Source organism: Dromaius novaehollandiae, chromosome 6 (genome assembly GCF_036370855.1).
Source record: "Dromaius novaehollandiae isolate bDroNov1 chromosome 6, bDroNov1.hap1, whole genome shotgun sequence".
Taxonomy (NCBI): domain Eukaryota; kingdom Metazoa; phylum Chordata; class Aves; order Casuariiformes; family Dromaiidae; genus Dromaius; species Dromaius novaehollandiae.
Window position 1 is genome coordinate 15219331 of NC_088103.1, and position 17559 is coordinate 15236889.

Here is a 17559-nt window from a genome sequence, read left to right on the forward strand (position 1 = left end):
AAGCAGATTTACAGCAAGGACTGGAGAATGATTTACACACCTACATTTCTTTTCAAAACTTTTTTTCATGTACTTTCATAGCTGCAGTCAGGGACTCATTTTCAACAGAATTCATTCCCTCCCTTTTTCCCATATAAATAAGCTTCAGCCTTTGCTCTGCTCTGCATCTCACAGTCCCTGCTATCGCCGCTCGGGAGACCTTGCACGCTGGTCAGCTGAATGCTTGCAGCAAGTCCAGAACAGGAACCACCGTTTTTCTGAACACCGTCAGTGAGGCTTTCCACCGAAGAGGAACCTGCGAGACACACACTTAGAGATGACTTCATCTATACACAGGCTTAATTACTATCAGGTTGCAATATTGTAGCAAGTAAACCAGTAACAAAAGTACTAGAAGTAAAAAGAAGAGTAAGTTGAAGCTTATGAGAAATAAAGTGGTAATATTTATGTGCACACACACCAGAAACTGTATGAATACTGTGCCTTAGCAAAATTTGCAGTGCAGAACAGAAAAAATAACATTTGCATTTGTTTACTAAACAGTTAAGAGTCATTCACCTATTCTTTTCCCTTTCATGAAGAGCACATAAAAAGGGGAGCATCATTGTCGTCATACTGTTGAAACATTGCACTAATAGGACTGTCCATCTTTTCAAAGAGCTGCTTTCTTTGATGGAAGCTACAGTAAATTGTTTAGGGAATTCACCATTCAGTGGTTCCCTCAAGTGCTGCATCCATCTTTCACTGATTAATAATGAAGCATTGATGAAAATGTTTCTGTGTCTCCATGCTCCCACCAATTAAATGTGGTACAGAAAAAATACAGCCTTTGGAAATTGTTATTTGTCTTACTTGCAAGACAAGCAGTAGAGAGGGTAATTCTTTACTGGGAATATTGGTAAAACAAGACCTGCATTTAGGGGATTCAGACTGGTAAAGATGGATCCTTAAGCTGACATTAAAGAATCACTGACTCTCAAATACCACATTAGCAATCAAGAAATCAACAGTGTTTGGAAGAAATGTAATTAGCTCAGCATGCTCCACTTGAAACCAATACTGTAGCTATCAAATGCACCAAATGCCAAAAGAAAAGAAATGGAGAATTTGTTTTCCATTGAAATACATTACGTTTTACTTTATTAAAGGCATGAGAGCTTGAGACATTAATATTTCTGAGAAACTGCTGGAGCTAACTTAGATCTGTGGGATTTTCTCCCTTAACTAAGTGAATTCTGGGAAAGCAATCCATCTTTCTTTTGCTTGGTGCGTACTAAATGCACTGCTAGGACACTGTGCAAGACAACTAGGAAGAATGCATGGTAGGTTATTAATATGTTTTCATTTCATTTATGTGCATAAGTTACTGAGATTGTGTTCTATACGTAATTACATTATGCATTATTTGGATTAGCCTGCTTATTCTAGAATTAAGTGTGGAGGATGTCAAGCAAACAGACCACGAAAGCCAGTACTTCTGGACACAGATGGCAAAGCTTATGTGTAGAGAGAGGAATAATTGGATGCAAGGCAGTAAATATTTACTCAGATCCAGTCAACATTGGTAGTACTTTAATTTGACAGCTGCTTTGAAACTTATTTGAGTATATGGTGGTCTCAGATCACTGCAGAGTTGAAAGCTGTTGCTCTTCCTGGATTTCACAGCAAAGAAGATAGGGATTAAATCCTAAATGGGTTTGGGAATTGAACTGTACTATATGCTTAAGGATGACTGCTCCAGAATATAATGTGGGATGACAATTAGCTTCTGCTGTACCTCTTCTCCAAGTGCAAAGATGCCTTAAGTTCTTCGCTGTCTATTGCTTTAGCACTTTTCACAAGTATCCTTAGTACGCTTAAGTTCTTAGAGAGAGCTGAAGCATGAAATCACACTTCGTTAATTTGCTCAGTGCCAACACTACACTTCTTCTGGTGCGGAATAAAGGGAAGTGACACCCTCCGTGCCCTTAGACCTCCCCTGTCCCTGCAAAACCCAAGGGTGGAGCTATCTAGGGGAAGCAAGTCACCAATGAGTTGCTGATAAAACACCACGTACCAGGTTGGAGAAGAGTCACAGAGAAGGGAAATAAGGATTTTGGAAGGAGTGCAGGGATGGAAGTTACAGGGTCATGATGTTCTCAGGTTGCCATGGTCAGATAAATAGTAATGCATTAGTTTCAAAATGCTGTTCTGAAATGTCACCTTCATCTCCATTGATCTCTATTACCAAACAGGTCCTTCACTGTCACTTGTGACAAAAGGCATTAGTCAATGAAAGGCTCTAAAGAAACTTCAGGAAGACAAGCAAGCTCTTCTTTTGCAGCCACATACAATAACTTTATAAAAAAAAAAAACAGGAAAGTAGGGCACTGAAAAAAAAGCAGCTAGTTTTGAAACTAAAAATTGAAACATTCTATTCTAAAACTGTCAGGCTTATCAAAAATATTTGGTGCTGGTCTTTTCTTCCTCTAGAAAGGATGTTTTCATTTTGATGAGGATATAGCCTAGTGAAATTTTTTAATAGTTTTACTTTAATCCCCATCTTACACCAGGGTAACTGGTACCCACAAATCTACTTCAAGGCAGAAATATAACCAGGATGTCCCAAGGCAGAAGTTTTATTTTAGCCACTGGACCATTCTCTGTGAAACACGAAGGAAGAGTTGGTAGCTAGAAGACAGCCACCACACAGGCTACTTGAACAACCTTTTTGGATCAGCGGGCCCATATCACTTCTTATGGAAATGTTCAAGCACTGTATGCCCCAGCGCCTCTCCCACTGCATGACAAGACCTAGTATGTTACCAAAATGCTGTGCTGCTCTGTACCCTCAAGGATGCATAGTGGATAACGTGTAAGGACAGGTGACTCGCTGGCATATGTATCAAAACACATGCTCTCCTGCCTCGAACCCTGGCATGCATCTGTAGTATAATGGGCAAAGCTTGCCTCTTGGGCAAGATCAGGTCAAAGGTTTGCTCACAAATCACACACTTGAGCTACAAGCTTGGGAAAACTACCATTGGAGTATTAGCACAGCAGCTGATGGAGGGAGGAAGTGAGGGCATTACTTAGATTTACCCCCACTGTGCGTTTGCAAGCGTAACGCTCCACTGTCCTCTATTGCTGGTCTCGGTGGTATTTGCTCTCTGAGCAACAGCCTTTGCCTGCAGACTCGCGAAGCCGCTGCGGTTGCTACATGTACTGGGCGAAGTACAAAAATTCCAAAAAACACGTTAGTGAAAACAGGACGAGTCAGTCGTGACGTGACCATTTTTTGCCATCCACCTGAAATCAGCCTCTCCCAGGCTACGTTCTTGCAGCTGTGTTGGCTGTAGAGTATTGCCTCCCAGATGCTGCATGGACCAGTCTGTGCTTTTGGGGACATATACAGTGAAAACACGGTTTTAACAGAGCAGCTCCTTACTGAAGCCACAAAACAGTGGTTTTGAGCTAAATATCTGGAAATCTGGCTGCAGGAGTTCCTGTGGTCGGTTTGGATGGGCACAGCCCACTCTGGAAAAACCACCGGCTTTGGAGGCATTCCTGCCGTGACTGACGGCACATGCGATGAGCTGGGAGCAGTGGCACGGCTTTACCCTCTAACTTATCCACGAGCTGCTGCCAGATCGGTTTCTGCCAGACTGCAGATACTTCGAAGCTGTCACTGGATAGAAGTCTCTGGGGAAATGATGTGTTTCACTGTTGCTCTCTTAAATCTTAAACTGAAGATGTACAAAGGTGGCCATAAATCCCCTTGATGGTTGCCCAGTCGGAGAGGTATCTCCATAATAGTGAAGGCTGTGGCACAGTTTGAAGCAGTCTTTTCTGTAACACAGCCCTGAGACAGCTCTTCTCTGTTGACGCATCCTTTATAGCAGAAGAAAAGAAACAGAGGCAGAAAGATGACGGGAGGATAAGGGAGGGTGTGCTTGCACCGGCTCAATGCCGCCCCAGCACAGCGTGAAAGGAAAGGCTGTGATCCCCACCAGTCACTCCAGGCCAGGGCCCTGCACGTCTCGATAGTTAATGCCCATGCTCTTATACTCTCCAGCATAAACGTTGCACTAAAGCTTCTCGCCCTTGTTTTCCATAAATATTACAGTGGAGAATTATCTGAATTTAATTACAGTTATCGTAAAATAACGAGCGTTAATCAGATGCCAGTAGCAGCTGCATTTCGCTCTTTTAAAAGCAAGAAGCTATTTTTAAACTATTTCATTAAAAGCAGAAAATTATTTTAAAAACAAAGCAAAAAGCATTCTATTTAGAGAGTGGCATTATCCCAGTGCACACAAACACCCTCGGAAAAAGGGGAAAAAAAGGAACTCTTAATGGGGTACTGTTGTAGTAAGAGCCTCTTGTGGGAACAAAATCTAGAGAAACATTTTTCTGGGCTCTGCACTGGATCTCAGAGAGAGCAAAGGACATAAAAAAGAGACATCACTTCTCTCATCACTTCTGTTGAGACTGCTGACATGTGCTTCCTGTAGGGATGCCCATCAAATTACAGAATCATAAAGTTCTTAAACTGTGCATAAACTGCTCTAATTCACACCTCAGCTCCTCCTTTGCACTGCAAGAATTTTGTCAGTGCCGTGAGGATCAAGCCCTTTAGAGTTAAAAAAGGCTTCTTTTTGATATCTTGCTCATTAGCTTTCAACTTCCCCTCCTCCTCGTACACGTAGGGATATGTCTCTGGGATGAGACGCAGAGCTGCCGAAGTGCGGCGGGAGGTTCCCACCCCCGGACCTCCAAGGACGGTGGGCAGGACAACACGCTTCACGCATGTTCTGGGGAGACGGCTGCAGAGCACCGAGCTCAGCGCATTGCGCGGCCGGTTTCCTGCCAGAGCCGCAGGGCTCTGGACAAGCCGGAGTCTCTCTTAAGGTTTGGGTGTGCAGAGAACGGCACAGATGATATACAGATGCATTGATGGATTTCTGATTCAGACACTCAGAATGCAGACACCACAAATTACACAGCGTGTACAAGATCAGTTCTTCATCATTATTCACATGAATTACGATTCAGACCCAGATTGTACCTGTTTAGAAGCTGATGATCTCATCTTTTTTACAGGCATCCTTTCTAAGCCGAAGATACGGCAGTTATGACTAAACTATTTCTGCTTGTGATTAGACTACATACCAAAGAGCGTAACAATTTAATAGGACTGTGTAACATCTGTTACATGCGATCAGCTGGATAACTACATGACAGGTAGTGGGGAAATGCATATTTACTGCACATTTACATGTCATTGTAGTTCTGTAAAGTAAATGCTCCTCACTAGCGGTGCAAATACCAACACACAAGCCACAAAGGCTTCTCATCCTCCAGACTCCTGAGACAGCCTCCTAGATCCCTCAGATTGCTGATGGGACTGACCAAGGGGCTTGCAGAAGTATTTTAACAACCAGGTTATTTTCCTTAAAGCTGAAACGTACTATAAAATGTGTCAAGGCAGGGTTGTAATGCTTTATGGACATGCAAGCTGGGGCATGAGGCCAAGGCAAGACAGAGCTTTGCATAACTCTCCAGTTGTAAAACAGGTTACACAGATTGCTTTTTTAACAGTGGTACTTTTAACTCTCCTCCTGCCTTTGAAACCAACCTGCTGCTTTTTAGGGTTTCTCAGGAGAAACACCCAAGTTACAACATATTTCATAAGCACACAGATATTAAAATATGAAGCATCAAGTCTCTTCCTATCCCAGATGAAGAAATTCCCTGTAATTTTTCACTACAGTGACATGGAAAGAGGAAAACTTCTCCTCAAAGTCAGGCAAATAACTCGGAGCAATATAATCAATTTAGACTCCTTTTTTCTCCACATTTAAAATCATCCATTAGGAGATCATCCAATCTGTTTGTTCCTCCAGGCCGCATCCTCCCATTAATAGTTTCCATTTTCCAGCCTCTGAGATATGACAGTGAGCACTCTGCACTGGGTATTTCCTCCCTGTTATGACGAATGAGCCCACCTCTGTGTCTGAGGCACGCTCTCGCCCTTCCAAAATTCAGTTATTAGACTGCATTCCTATTAGGTTGCAAAGAGAAACATCCAGAATATCAAATCTTTTTGACTTTAAAATAAAAGCATATTGTTATACACACATTTCCTGCCTCCTCCCCACTGCGTCCCCTCTCCCTGCTGCAAACCATCCTGTGCCTGACTCCGTCCCGGCCACCGCAGAGGCTCAACCCAGAGCTCGGGCCCAAAGGCTTGGCAAGCTGCAAAGCTTATGCGAGTATACTGGTGAGGGGGAGAGGTTAAGCAAAAACGACCCAAAAATACACCTGCCCACTGCCTCCTGTTCCTCTTGGATGACTCCCCATGCAAATTCTTGCGACTAAGGTCATATTTAGCAGTAAGATAAATCACAATTGTCACTGCGGACAAAAAAAAGGCCTGATTATCTTTAAGGCAGTCCTTCCGAATTCTAAAAATACTGCATAAGCGTTTGAGACTTTCATTTTAAGATGCCCTGTTGTAGGGAAATAGATGGCTTTGATAGGTCCTTGAATGGATGAGTGCCAACAGTTTAAAAAAATTAAAGTAAAAATCAAGCCTTAGCTTTGGAGCCTGCTGCGTACTGGAAACATTAACCTACTTTGAGTAAAGTTTGCTCACTGAACAGAAGGAAAATAAAAGCAGGGCATGCTAGGAAGAGTTGTGTGCAAGTCCTCTTTCTCATGCCTTTGGAGCTACAGGGACTAACTACAAGAAGAAAAACCCAACTTAAGATCTGGCTGCTCTCCAGAAGCTTAAAGCCTTTGAAAGAGCCCTGTGGTGAAAATGAAGCTACTGAACATTTTGATTTTTCCCATCTGTTTGGAAAGAAGGGAAAGACTATAACTAATAACCATAATTAGTGGTCACAATGGAGAAAGTGTTTTTTCAAGGGAATTTTGGCACTGGTGACTGTAAAAACCTGCCTCAGGTTGTTTGCAGGGGTTCAGCTACCAGCCTGTCTCTATGTTGAGATCCCAAAAATCGCCTGCTGGAATGTGTAATCCCTGCTAAGAATGGCACTGCCGACATTGCCCTCTCGTTCTTAGGATTACTGACATTTCCTGAGTGGAAGAAGGGATAAATAAGGACGGACTCCTGAAACATTTTGAACATTTTTATCATGACAAAAGACAAGCAATGTTCGGTAAAGTGGGAAACAGCTTTCAAGACATCATTTTCCTGGCAAAATTGCTTTCTTTTGTAGATTATTTTACCACTCTGCAAGAAACGCTTCAAAAAAAGACTTTCCTAATGAGTATAAAGAAAACTTATATCTCTCTTTAACACAAATCCATTGGCTTTTCACTTGTAGTTTGCCTCTTAATGCTAATTATTGGGTGCCCTCTATTATAGGAATAGATGCTTGCAGGGGATGCAATTAAAGATGTAAAAGATACAGCCACCTGGGTTTCCTTTCTTCCTCCCAGAGCTTTTAAGTTTCTGGCATTTGATTTTTAGGAAGCTTTTAAGTCTGAATGTGTGGCATCATTTTTAACAGAGGAGAAGTCTCTATGACAGCCCAGATAGCAGGCGAGGAATTTCAAAGGGCTCTTTCTGGATAAGCCCCTGGACCGGGCAGCTGCCAGGCTTACCTGGGCGCCCTCCTCCAGAGCGCGGAGCACGATGGGTGCAGGCCCCACCTGCGGATTTAAAGAAATGCACTGATGAAAACAAAACAGAACAAAACTCAAAACTGCAGTATTCTTCATAAAAATGCCATCCCCTGATGAAACCTGAGCATTTTAGGCTAAGCTAATGAAGGAATAAATTCAGTGGTCAGGAGGAATGATAGACCGTAAATGATGGAGAGACCTTGAAAATTATTCTGAAGTTTGTGGGGAGAAAGTTAGCATTATAAAATATGACATTGCTAGAACAGTGGCGGAAATAAATGGAAAGGGAACTGTCTGAATCCGTGCACAAAGCACCAAGGCCCTGCAGACCTTTGGTTCTGAATCAGGTTTCCAGCAGCCCCCACCAGCACAAGCACGTGCACGGATTTAGCGATATCGCAGGAAGGCTTGGTGAGGCTTTACCATCCATGGGATGGGGCTTTTCTTGGTTTGTTCTCTTTTGCTTTCTTTTTCTGTGACATCTGTGGCCTTCAGATCTCAAATACCTTGGGGCTGCTTTGAGAGCTGAATTAAATGCGTGCTGGCTCTGGGCTGCCACTTCTCTGCAGTATGCGATACCCAGTATTTGATGACTCCAGCTGGCCTGATCCCAGCACAATCTACCAGATTTTCTGAGACTCCTTAATGAAAACATTGCTAACCAGTTAAACCCATCCCTCGTTTAGTATTATTTCCTCCAGAATCTGTGTCAAAGCCTTTTTTTTTTTTTTTTTTTTTCACATGGACTTCTGTAAGTCCCAAGACAAACCCAGGTTTCTTCTGAATGAATATTTGACTCTATTTTCCTGTCTTATAAAAACAACTGGGATGCCAGAAGTGATTTCAGACCATCTGCTGGAAAGGGGCTTTTTCTAGGCAGGGGCTTGCATACTGGTTTAGCACAGGACTCTAAAATACTCACCTGCTCATTGAGATGATGAGATGTTAGAGAGCAAGAGAGGAATGCTTCTTAAGGGAAAAAAAATCCTAATGAACGCTGAATGAGCACTACTGTGGTGAAACAAGCAAAAAGCCATACAATTACCATAAACAACAATCTGCAATAACAGGTTTTGCGAAATGGCTTGCCTGATAATATGTGGGACTAGTCATAGAAAAGAGTCAGGCGTTCCCCAGGAACGAAGCTGAATTCCACTTGAAGTTTCTCATCATTAATTGCTACCTCAGGGGTAAATGTTGCCCCTCGTCTTGGGAGAGTATTTCAGGCACCAAAAGCAGATCTGAGCAGAAATATCAAACACCTGAGGGTTTCTTTTTTTCCTTTCCTCAAAATGCAGTTCTCTTCTAAACCTGGAGGTCTGTCTGGGGAGAAAGAATATCGATTTGTGGGGTTTCTTTTTTAAAAAAACATTTACTAAAAAGGCTGGATAGAAAAGGAGGGAAGGAGTTGGAGAGGCTTTTGACATGTTTAAGGGAAAACTCAGAAAGCACCAAACAGGAAGAGCACAAGCAGGGAGGCGAGCAGAGGTAAGAACAAAACACGGGGCCGCGGCACTCGAGGGAGGACGCGCTGCTGCAGCAGCAGCTGGAAGGGAGCAGGAGCCCCCATACCTAACCTTTGCACAGCACAAATTTTTGCAAAATTGTCCAGATTTACTGAAAGAACTGGAAGGGCTCCATTCCAGCAAATGTGCAAAGAGACAACTCCACTGCCAAGCATCTACAAATCAGCTATGATTAAAAAAAAATAGAAAATCAATCATCAATAGTTAATTTTAAAAATGCTTCTGCCAGCAAAAAAACCAAAATAACCCCCTCCTCGAATAGTGCAATATTTTAGAAAAGTGTTTTCCCCTAGTGCGGTGTGAATTGCGTGACTTTAGGACGAATTGAGATTCGAACTGTAGCTGTGCAGAACCACCATGATCCCTGAGTTTAGCAAAAGCGGAGGATGGGGAGAAAGGGTGCCCCTCTTCTACACAACTGCTTCATCCAACCATTAACATTGCTCACTGGGAGTGTTAGATGTCTCTCGCCCTTTAGCAAGATCGCCAACGGAAGATGTGGGTTTGAGTCAACTTGGACAGAGGAAAGGTTGAGCCCACATCTCCCGGCCTGCTCTGCGCGCTGTAACCATTGAACCGTCCGATCAAGGGGAAGGGAAGAGCTAGGGAAGAAGGGGATTCAACGGGCTGATTGCTTCAGGTTTTGAGAGTGAGGTCCCACAGAAGGTGTCCAGAACTTGCCATCCTGGAGAGACCTGTCTGAGACCTGTCCTTCCCTTTAGAGCTTCTGTGTAGCCTCTGGCTGGTATTTTAAGAGAACACCAACTTTAGCCTCACCAAGAAAGACCCTGAATTCAAACCACACGCGGATGGGTTCGCCTGCAGAGAGCACACAGGTCTGTTATTTTTACCTCCTTGAAAGTCAGTGGGACCCTGCTCAGCCTCCCGGACACATTCTTGCTCATACCAAGATACACGCAGCAGCTCCCCGTAAGACCAGGATTATTGCCAACGGTTTAGCTGAGCCGCACTCTTCCAGGGTTTGCAAATCAGCGCTGGATGATGTTTTCCTGGCTGGTTTCCAGGGCCCTGAGCAGCAGCAGCAGCAAGTGAGAAGCTGCTACGCTGCTTGCCGAGGATGCACGGCGAAGGGGACAGGAGCCACCAGGCTTGGCCTTCTCCTAACTACTCGCCATGCATCTTAGCTGCGTGTCCTCCCTGCGGCAGAGGTGCGGGCTGGAGGACGGGCAGGGGCGTAGGCGCGGGTGCAAGACGCGGGCTGCCCTCCCCACGGCCTGGGCAAAGGGCCACGGCAGCACTGCCGCTCCCCGCATCCTCCGCGCCCGCCCGCAGCCGTTTGGGGAAGCCAGAGGACACTGCTAATGAGGGAATCGAGGGAATTACTCATATTCCTTATGATCTTTATTTAATGATTTAACTTCAGAGCAAGGGAAGATGGGGCAGTCTGGGAAGGTAAATTGTGTCTCAGGAAGACATGGAGAAGGAAGCTAATATGCTTTAAGTCTCAAAAAACTACAATTAATTAGACTGATGAAGATGGCACAAACCAGATTAGGTTGAAATGAGATGAAATGAAATGAGAAACTGAAGGGGGGGAAAAAAAAGAAAAAGCTGTTCAGTATTTTCCTCATCAAAGTTTCTTTAAGTTCAACACATTCTCACTCTTGCAATTTTGACAAAAAATGGCTTTTCTTGACAGGAAACAGTTCAATTAAAAATAGATTAAAATTACTCTCTGAAGCAGTATGAAATAGTTTGCAAGTGATGCAAATTCTTTCCAACTCAGTTTCAAAATACCGTTCTAAATTGAAAAACTCTCCAGTTTCTTCCCAGTCTAACTTTTCTTGGTAGAGTTCATCTGAAGTAGATTTTTCAGTCTTTCCAGTTAAATGAAAGCACAGACGGGAAGGATTCTGGTAGTGAGGAGGAGTAGGATATTGTGAAAATTTTGGAAGTAAAGACTGTGACAGACCTTGCAGCTCTCCCATCTGTTTTATCCATTGTGTTCAGGATCAGAGCTGATATTCAAAAACACCCATCAACAGTAGATTTTAAAGCCATCATAAGAAATAAGTCTTTTGCTTTCCAAAATACCATGTTTGTTTCCTTCACACTGTTCACTGTTATCTATTTAAAGCAAAAGCATAATATTGTTAGCAGTCTATGTATATACATTCAGCTTTCCAGAAGACTTTCCAGTTTCTGATGAAGTGGGTAGAGTTTATATTTTCCAGGTCACCTTTAGTACCATTGTTTTGCTAAAGAATTTTCCTAAAGTATCTGAAAATCCCTCCTAATTTTCTAAAAGGCTCAAACTTGTTTTAACAGTAGGAAGGAACAGAAATAACTATAGAAGATGAAATTTATGCGTGTCAAATTTTAGTCTGAGCAAAACATTGGTGGGTAAGGAAGGGATAGCATAAAGGCATAGCATAACCCAGCATAGCAAAGCAAAGGATAACCCAGTTCTTCCAGGAAAATTAGATCAGCCTATAAATTAAGCAACATAGCAGCTGACTAGGTGCATAGAAACAGCAAGTTGACAAGCTTAGTCCTGTATCTACAGTGAGAGGAAGAGTGTGGTAGGACTTGAGTATCTGAGCTCTTGCCTAAGGCCCACCGCTCTTCCGCTGTGTATGCAAAAGGTAATTCCCATCGCTGTCTGTGATAATAGTTATTTGCTTGCTTATACACCAGACCAAACCAGCCAGGTACAACAGCTGAATGTGCAAGCACAGGTAATAAAGAAAAAATATATGCGTGACCTCCGTAACTATAGAGCACTGGCGCCTAAGCCAGAGAAGCAGGATGAGATCTTTATGTAGAAAACCTCATTACCAACATTCTGCTTACCCCAAACAGCCATATTCACTCCCAGATCCAGGGAGATCTATTCCAAAGAAATGTGTCCATAACAGAAACATCCTTGGGTTATTCAGCATAATTAAATATATAGCATATTTTCAAATGTGGCAGTCCACTTGCAAATGTGGTTGCCTCAAAAGCTGGTTTGGTGAACTTCAGTTCTTCCTTTCATTTCTCCTCTTCTCCACTGAAAGGAAATGAAAGGACTAAACCGGCATGGCTTAGTGTGTTTAACCCCATGTACAGGGCAGACAGGAGAGTAAAACAATAATGGAGGACCTAAATTTTGGCTTTATTACTTTTGCAGTTCAGGCCAGGCTAGCTGCGGCCTGGATTCTTCTCCTCCAAGGGGACGGCTATTGAAACTCAAATATACGCTTGTACTTTGGGAAATAAATGAAGAGATAGGTATAACTAGTATTTATTTTACGTACCCTAAGGCTACTAGATAATGGTTGGCTGTTTAGTTCCATGGCAATATTATACAAACACTTTATCAGTTAGTATATATTCAAGATCACCTATGTCGTATGAAAGATGTCTTAAATAATAAGCACAGTCCGTTGCACTATACCAAGACAGACATAGATTGACTAGATAATTTGTTCACTTACGGAGAGTTGTTTTTTTTTCACGCATGTGCCGTGCTTGCTAAGCCTATGAACTACGGAGATTTTTCTGGTTTGGCGTTGCATCTTTTCTTGACAGGCTGTCTTCCACAATCTTGGAGCACCTTCAGCTTTTTCTCAAGAGGTCCCAAAGTCTCTGTTCTGTCTTCATTCTCCCTGATTAGTTATTGCCAACCTGCCCCTTTCCTTCATGTTGTCTGCTCTGCTTTTATTAAGCTTTTAGTATCCTGATTTGTTGCTTTAAATGAATCATTGTACAAGGAGACAGGTCAGATTATCCCAGATGAGAGGTCATCTTCTCTGTGGTGGCGGTGAGCATGACCAAGTTTGTCATCCATTAAATCATTGGTCCAAATGAATAACAAAAGTGCTAACGTGCAAACTGAACTGGGTAAACTCATAACCTCAAACTGTTTCAAAGCAGTTACAGTTGAAATAGCTTTTTTTTTTTTTTTTTTTCCCTCTACAGAGTTGAAACTTCTCATGGTTTTAGGAAGGATTTATGCTCTGGTACTTCTCTTCCCCAAATTCTCTCAGCAGTAGCAAGGCAGAAAATCACCAGCTAAGCTGTCAAGCCCTCGTTGCAACATGTGTATTGATCATTCTGCCTACCACACATTTCATTTTGATTCTGCCATGCTGGGTTGTACAGCATTCGCTTCTACGTACAAGTTTCTGAAACACCTACGGTGATGCGTGGGCCTGATCCACAATCCGCAGGGAGGAACGTGAATATTTCTGCCATTTTCAGTGGCGTTGGACCGACCCCTCCAAGACACACGGGGCTCCTGTCTCACACTGTTCACCTCAAATTCCCCTGCAAGTTCCCGCTGGGTTTCCCATCCCCATCCGTCTCACTACCACAGCAGCAGCTGCAGAGATTTTTCTCTTACACAGTGTTTATTCAAGTTCTAGCAGAAAACCACATGCTGCTGTAGGTATGATTATTAATGCATGAATAGAATTGGAACATTTGCTTTTTTTCATTAATCACATTGTTTATATGCTGATGGAAGGAAATAAATACTGCACTTTTTTCTTCCTAACAAATATCACTGAATCCTGTTACAGATACATAATGTTTAATTCACCCTTTGGAAGGGGCATTTCTCTGTTTCAAGTCTGCACCTTTGTACATCGATGACTATTTATGCTTGAGGATGTGAGAGGGACAAATTACAGCAGAGCGAGTGCTAGAAATCCATTGGGATAATAATGAATGATGAATAAGCTGAACTCTTCAACTGCTTTGATGCATGGAAGCTTCCATTTATGCACCGCGGAAGTAAACTCAATTAAATTCAGCTGTCTAAGTACAACTAATATCAAGTTCTCCTATACAGGGTTTCTATTTCATTCCTTCTCACCATGTTAATGAACCTGCTGTCCCCTGTGAATATATCTTCTTACCTAAAATACTTTTTGCAGTAGTGACAAAGTTAAGCAGCAGTATGCACAGGAGTCTGAAAACCTACTACTTGTGCTCTGAGAAATGCAGATTTGTTTCTGAATCTAAAACCAGCTGTACTTCATGGATTACACGGCAGAACGCATTTCTACAACACATAACGCATCGTGGAAGGAGATTAATGTGAGCAGTACTGCTCACAAAATTAACGTAAGAGGCTCTTAGTATCTGCACCTAGGCTACTCTCAGAGTGTGGGGAGGTGAGATGCACTCGGCTCTGCCACGTTGTGCCTTGCTTTGGTTTCCCTGGTATCCCCAGGGTTGCACCAGAGAAGGACTTGGCCCTCGTCTTGAAAAACCTAAAATATTCAGCTCCTTGAAGAAGGGACTGAAACTTCTGAGCACTTCTGGCTCTAAGCCTGGGTTGGATTTAAGGTCTTTTTTTGTCCAGCTGGTGCTGATAGAGGCGCAGGCAGACACTGCTGCATTAGGGTGTCAGAGGGTGCTGGGTCCTGACGGCAGGGAAAGCCTGCCATTGAAACTGCAAAAGCAGCATGAAGAGACGACGTGAAATATCCACATTGTGCTAAATAAATTCATTATGACTGGATTTATTAAAATGAATAGCAAATTAATAATAGAGATGCCTGAAATGCAGCAGTCTTACTGAGCTAGGAAGCCTGACGCTGGAGGGAGTATCACATGGAAAAGCCACGTAATGGTAGAAAGAGCACAGTTATGGGCTGCAGTCGTGGCCGGTCTCAGTAGGATGAAATGTCAGAATCCTACAACTAAGCTTTTTTTTCTTTTTTACAGGAAAAAAAATTGAAAAAAAGGCAGTTTCTCAGCAATTTTCCAGGCTAGATCTGTTGCGCCAACAAGAGACCAAGCTCCCCAGGCCCCGGGGAGGGGCGGGCTCGTCCTGCGCTCCCGCGGCAGAGGCAGGCAGCCCTGGCGGTGCCCTCGCCTCGCGGCCCGGCGCGGGCAGGAGCCAACGCGGGGTGCCAGGTTGGGGGACGCGCAGCGGACAGCCCTGCCTGCAGCGCCGGCTGCTCGGCAAAGCGCCGTCACGGCCACAGCCAGCCGCTTCCCCATTTCAGGTCGCCGTCGAGCGGAAAGCCTCCCTCCAGCAGGATATGCGTTTCACACCTAGCTGCTCCTTTTGTCAAGCTGTCAAATTTAATTAAAATGCTGACAGCCTTTAAGGATCTCCACAATGTGCAGAAAATACATAAGATCAACACTTCACGCTTCTACCAGCGATTATTCTTGTCCTGCAGTAATTTAATTTGCTTCCTCTATTTCTTCAGGGGCCAGGGGTTGAGTTTTTTATTTATTTTTTTTTCATTTTGCCATCTCTAAGAAAGGCAGACTAAGACTTCTCATCAGCACCTTGAGTGACGTGGTGCAGGTCTGTCCTCAGCCGGGAGCCGCTCCGCCCGGAGCTGCTGGCTCCCTTGCTCGCTGCTGGGCTCCCGCCGAGCGCTGCTGGCGGCCGAGGTCGGGCTCCCACCGCACCTCGCCCACCCGCGGGGCTGCGTCCAGCTCCCCGCTCAGAGCACGGTAAACGTTAAACCTACAAGTACTTCGCTGGGGGTTAAATGCACAGGCTGATTTAGGCCTCTAAGTGCCTGCGAGATCTTCAAAGCCCTTATTCTGCTTCCGCTGTATTAGTTCAAGCGCCTGGTACTCAGTTTCCCAGTGTTGCTCTCCTGGAGGTGCCGCGAGGTGGCTGTTACGGCCAAGGTGCTGCCTCATCTCTTACCCCCAGGCATCTGAAAAATCAACGTTCTCTGGAAAATTCTCATCTATTCTTTTCAAAGACAGCACTAAGACACTAATAATCGTTAAAAATAGTTTAAAAGAGGCAGAAATTCTCACTGCTTTTGGATAGGTCCAAGAGATATTCATCTTCATCAGCAGAAGGGTATCAGCACTGTAATTTTATTTCTCACTCTCTCTCCCTGTGCTAAATTGCTGTGCTACTTCATTTTTACCACCTCGTGCACAGCTGCTGTACCTAATGACACGTCGTGACACCAGGCTCCAGGCGTTTCGGTAGGTGCTGAAATACCTGCCATTGCTGCGCCCAGCTGACCACCTAGACGGACAGACGGACGGACGGACGGACAGACAGAGAGAGCAGGCTGGCCGAGGGAAAGGAAGCAGCAGCGCCCTTTTGCAGGTGAGAAACAAAGGCTCGGGAAGACACCAGCCTGCATTTAAAGCCAGCAGAGACGAGCAGCTACAGGGGATGATGGAGGGCCGGTTGCCGCCCCCGGTTTTGGTCTGCTGATGCTTTGAGGGAGAAGGCACCAGCGACGACCGCCCAGGTCTGCTGAACTCCGCGTAGCCCGGCTGGGAGGAAAGGGGGATAACCCGGTGGTGAACCGAACCCAGCCCAGCGCTAGCCCTAGACCCAGGGACCGCACTAGTTGAGCCTGCGTAGGGCAGCCCAGGGCGGCCCCGTCCCCCAAGCCGAGCACATCTGAGGCCAGCGGCTCGGATGCCCGGCGCCCGCAGGAGCCCCGCGCAGCTCCGAGCTGCTTGGCTCGTTAGCAAACCGGGTGCAAATAAGTCTTTTAAAGCCGCTCAAGGGAGACGCTCAGAAATGACCGGCCTATTTGGAAATACTGCCTTTCAGCGATTCGACTTTATAAAGAATGCTCCTGGGAAGTGAATTGGTAGAAAATGGATTTTGCTTTGCAAATGTAATGATTCATATCATGATTATCTGTGCATTCATCCAGTCAAAGCAGAACAATGTCATATTACACATCTGACCAAACACAACTAATCAGTATAGACTGATTAAAAATTCAGATACCCACAGAGGGTTGCTTTCAAATCAATCTGTGTAGTTAAATAAAAGAATAATACAAGACATGGGGAGGATAAATTAAAATCATGATTTTTCTAATGAACAGTCTAAAGTAGAAAATCTGTATAAATTATTCATTTTGATTTAAATACTCAGCTGTAATAGCTACATATTCTATAAATAAATCTAGAGCACATACATTTATACAAACTGAAACCTAATAAAGCTGGCTAAAAGGTGGTATGATCTAAAACCCAGGAGAATATGCTTCAGAAATTGATTATAGTTATTGGTTTAGGATAAAAAAATATTTGAGAAATTAAAAAGCAAATTGAAAAGATTTAATAATGGCAGAAAAGGCTTGTTTAAAGCTTCCAGACACTGGTGCTGATTTTTAAAGGCCTTGTTTTTAGCAAGACTTTTGGAGCTGAACGTGCAAAAACGTTGCACGAAGACCGCGTTCATCTTCATGAAAAAGCAGCTAACAGGAGGTCATTAATAAGGTCCCGCTCAGGACCTGGATGAATATGCTTAAAAATCAGAATAAAGATAACAGAGGTAAAGCAATAAGCTCTTAGACTGGCCTCAGAAGCAGCATTTCTAGAGTATAAAGATGTTTCTTCTTGTTTCATTTCTCGAGTATAAAACATAGGCCCTCTGGCACTGCAAAGGCCCAGATCCAGCTCTGTCTAATAGCTTAAATTAATTGTGTCACAG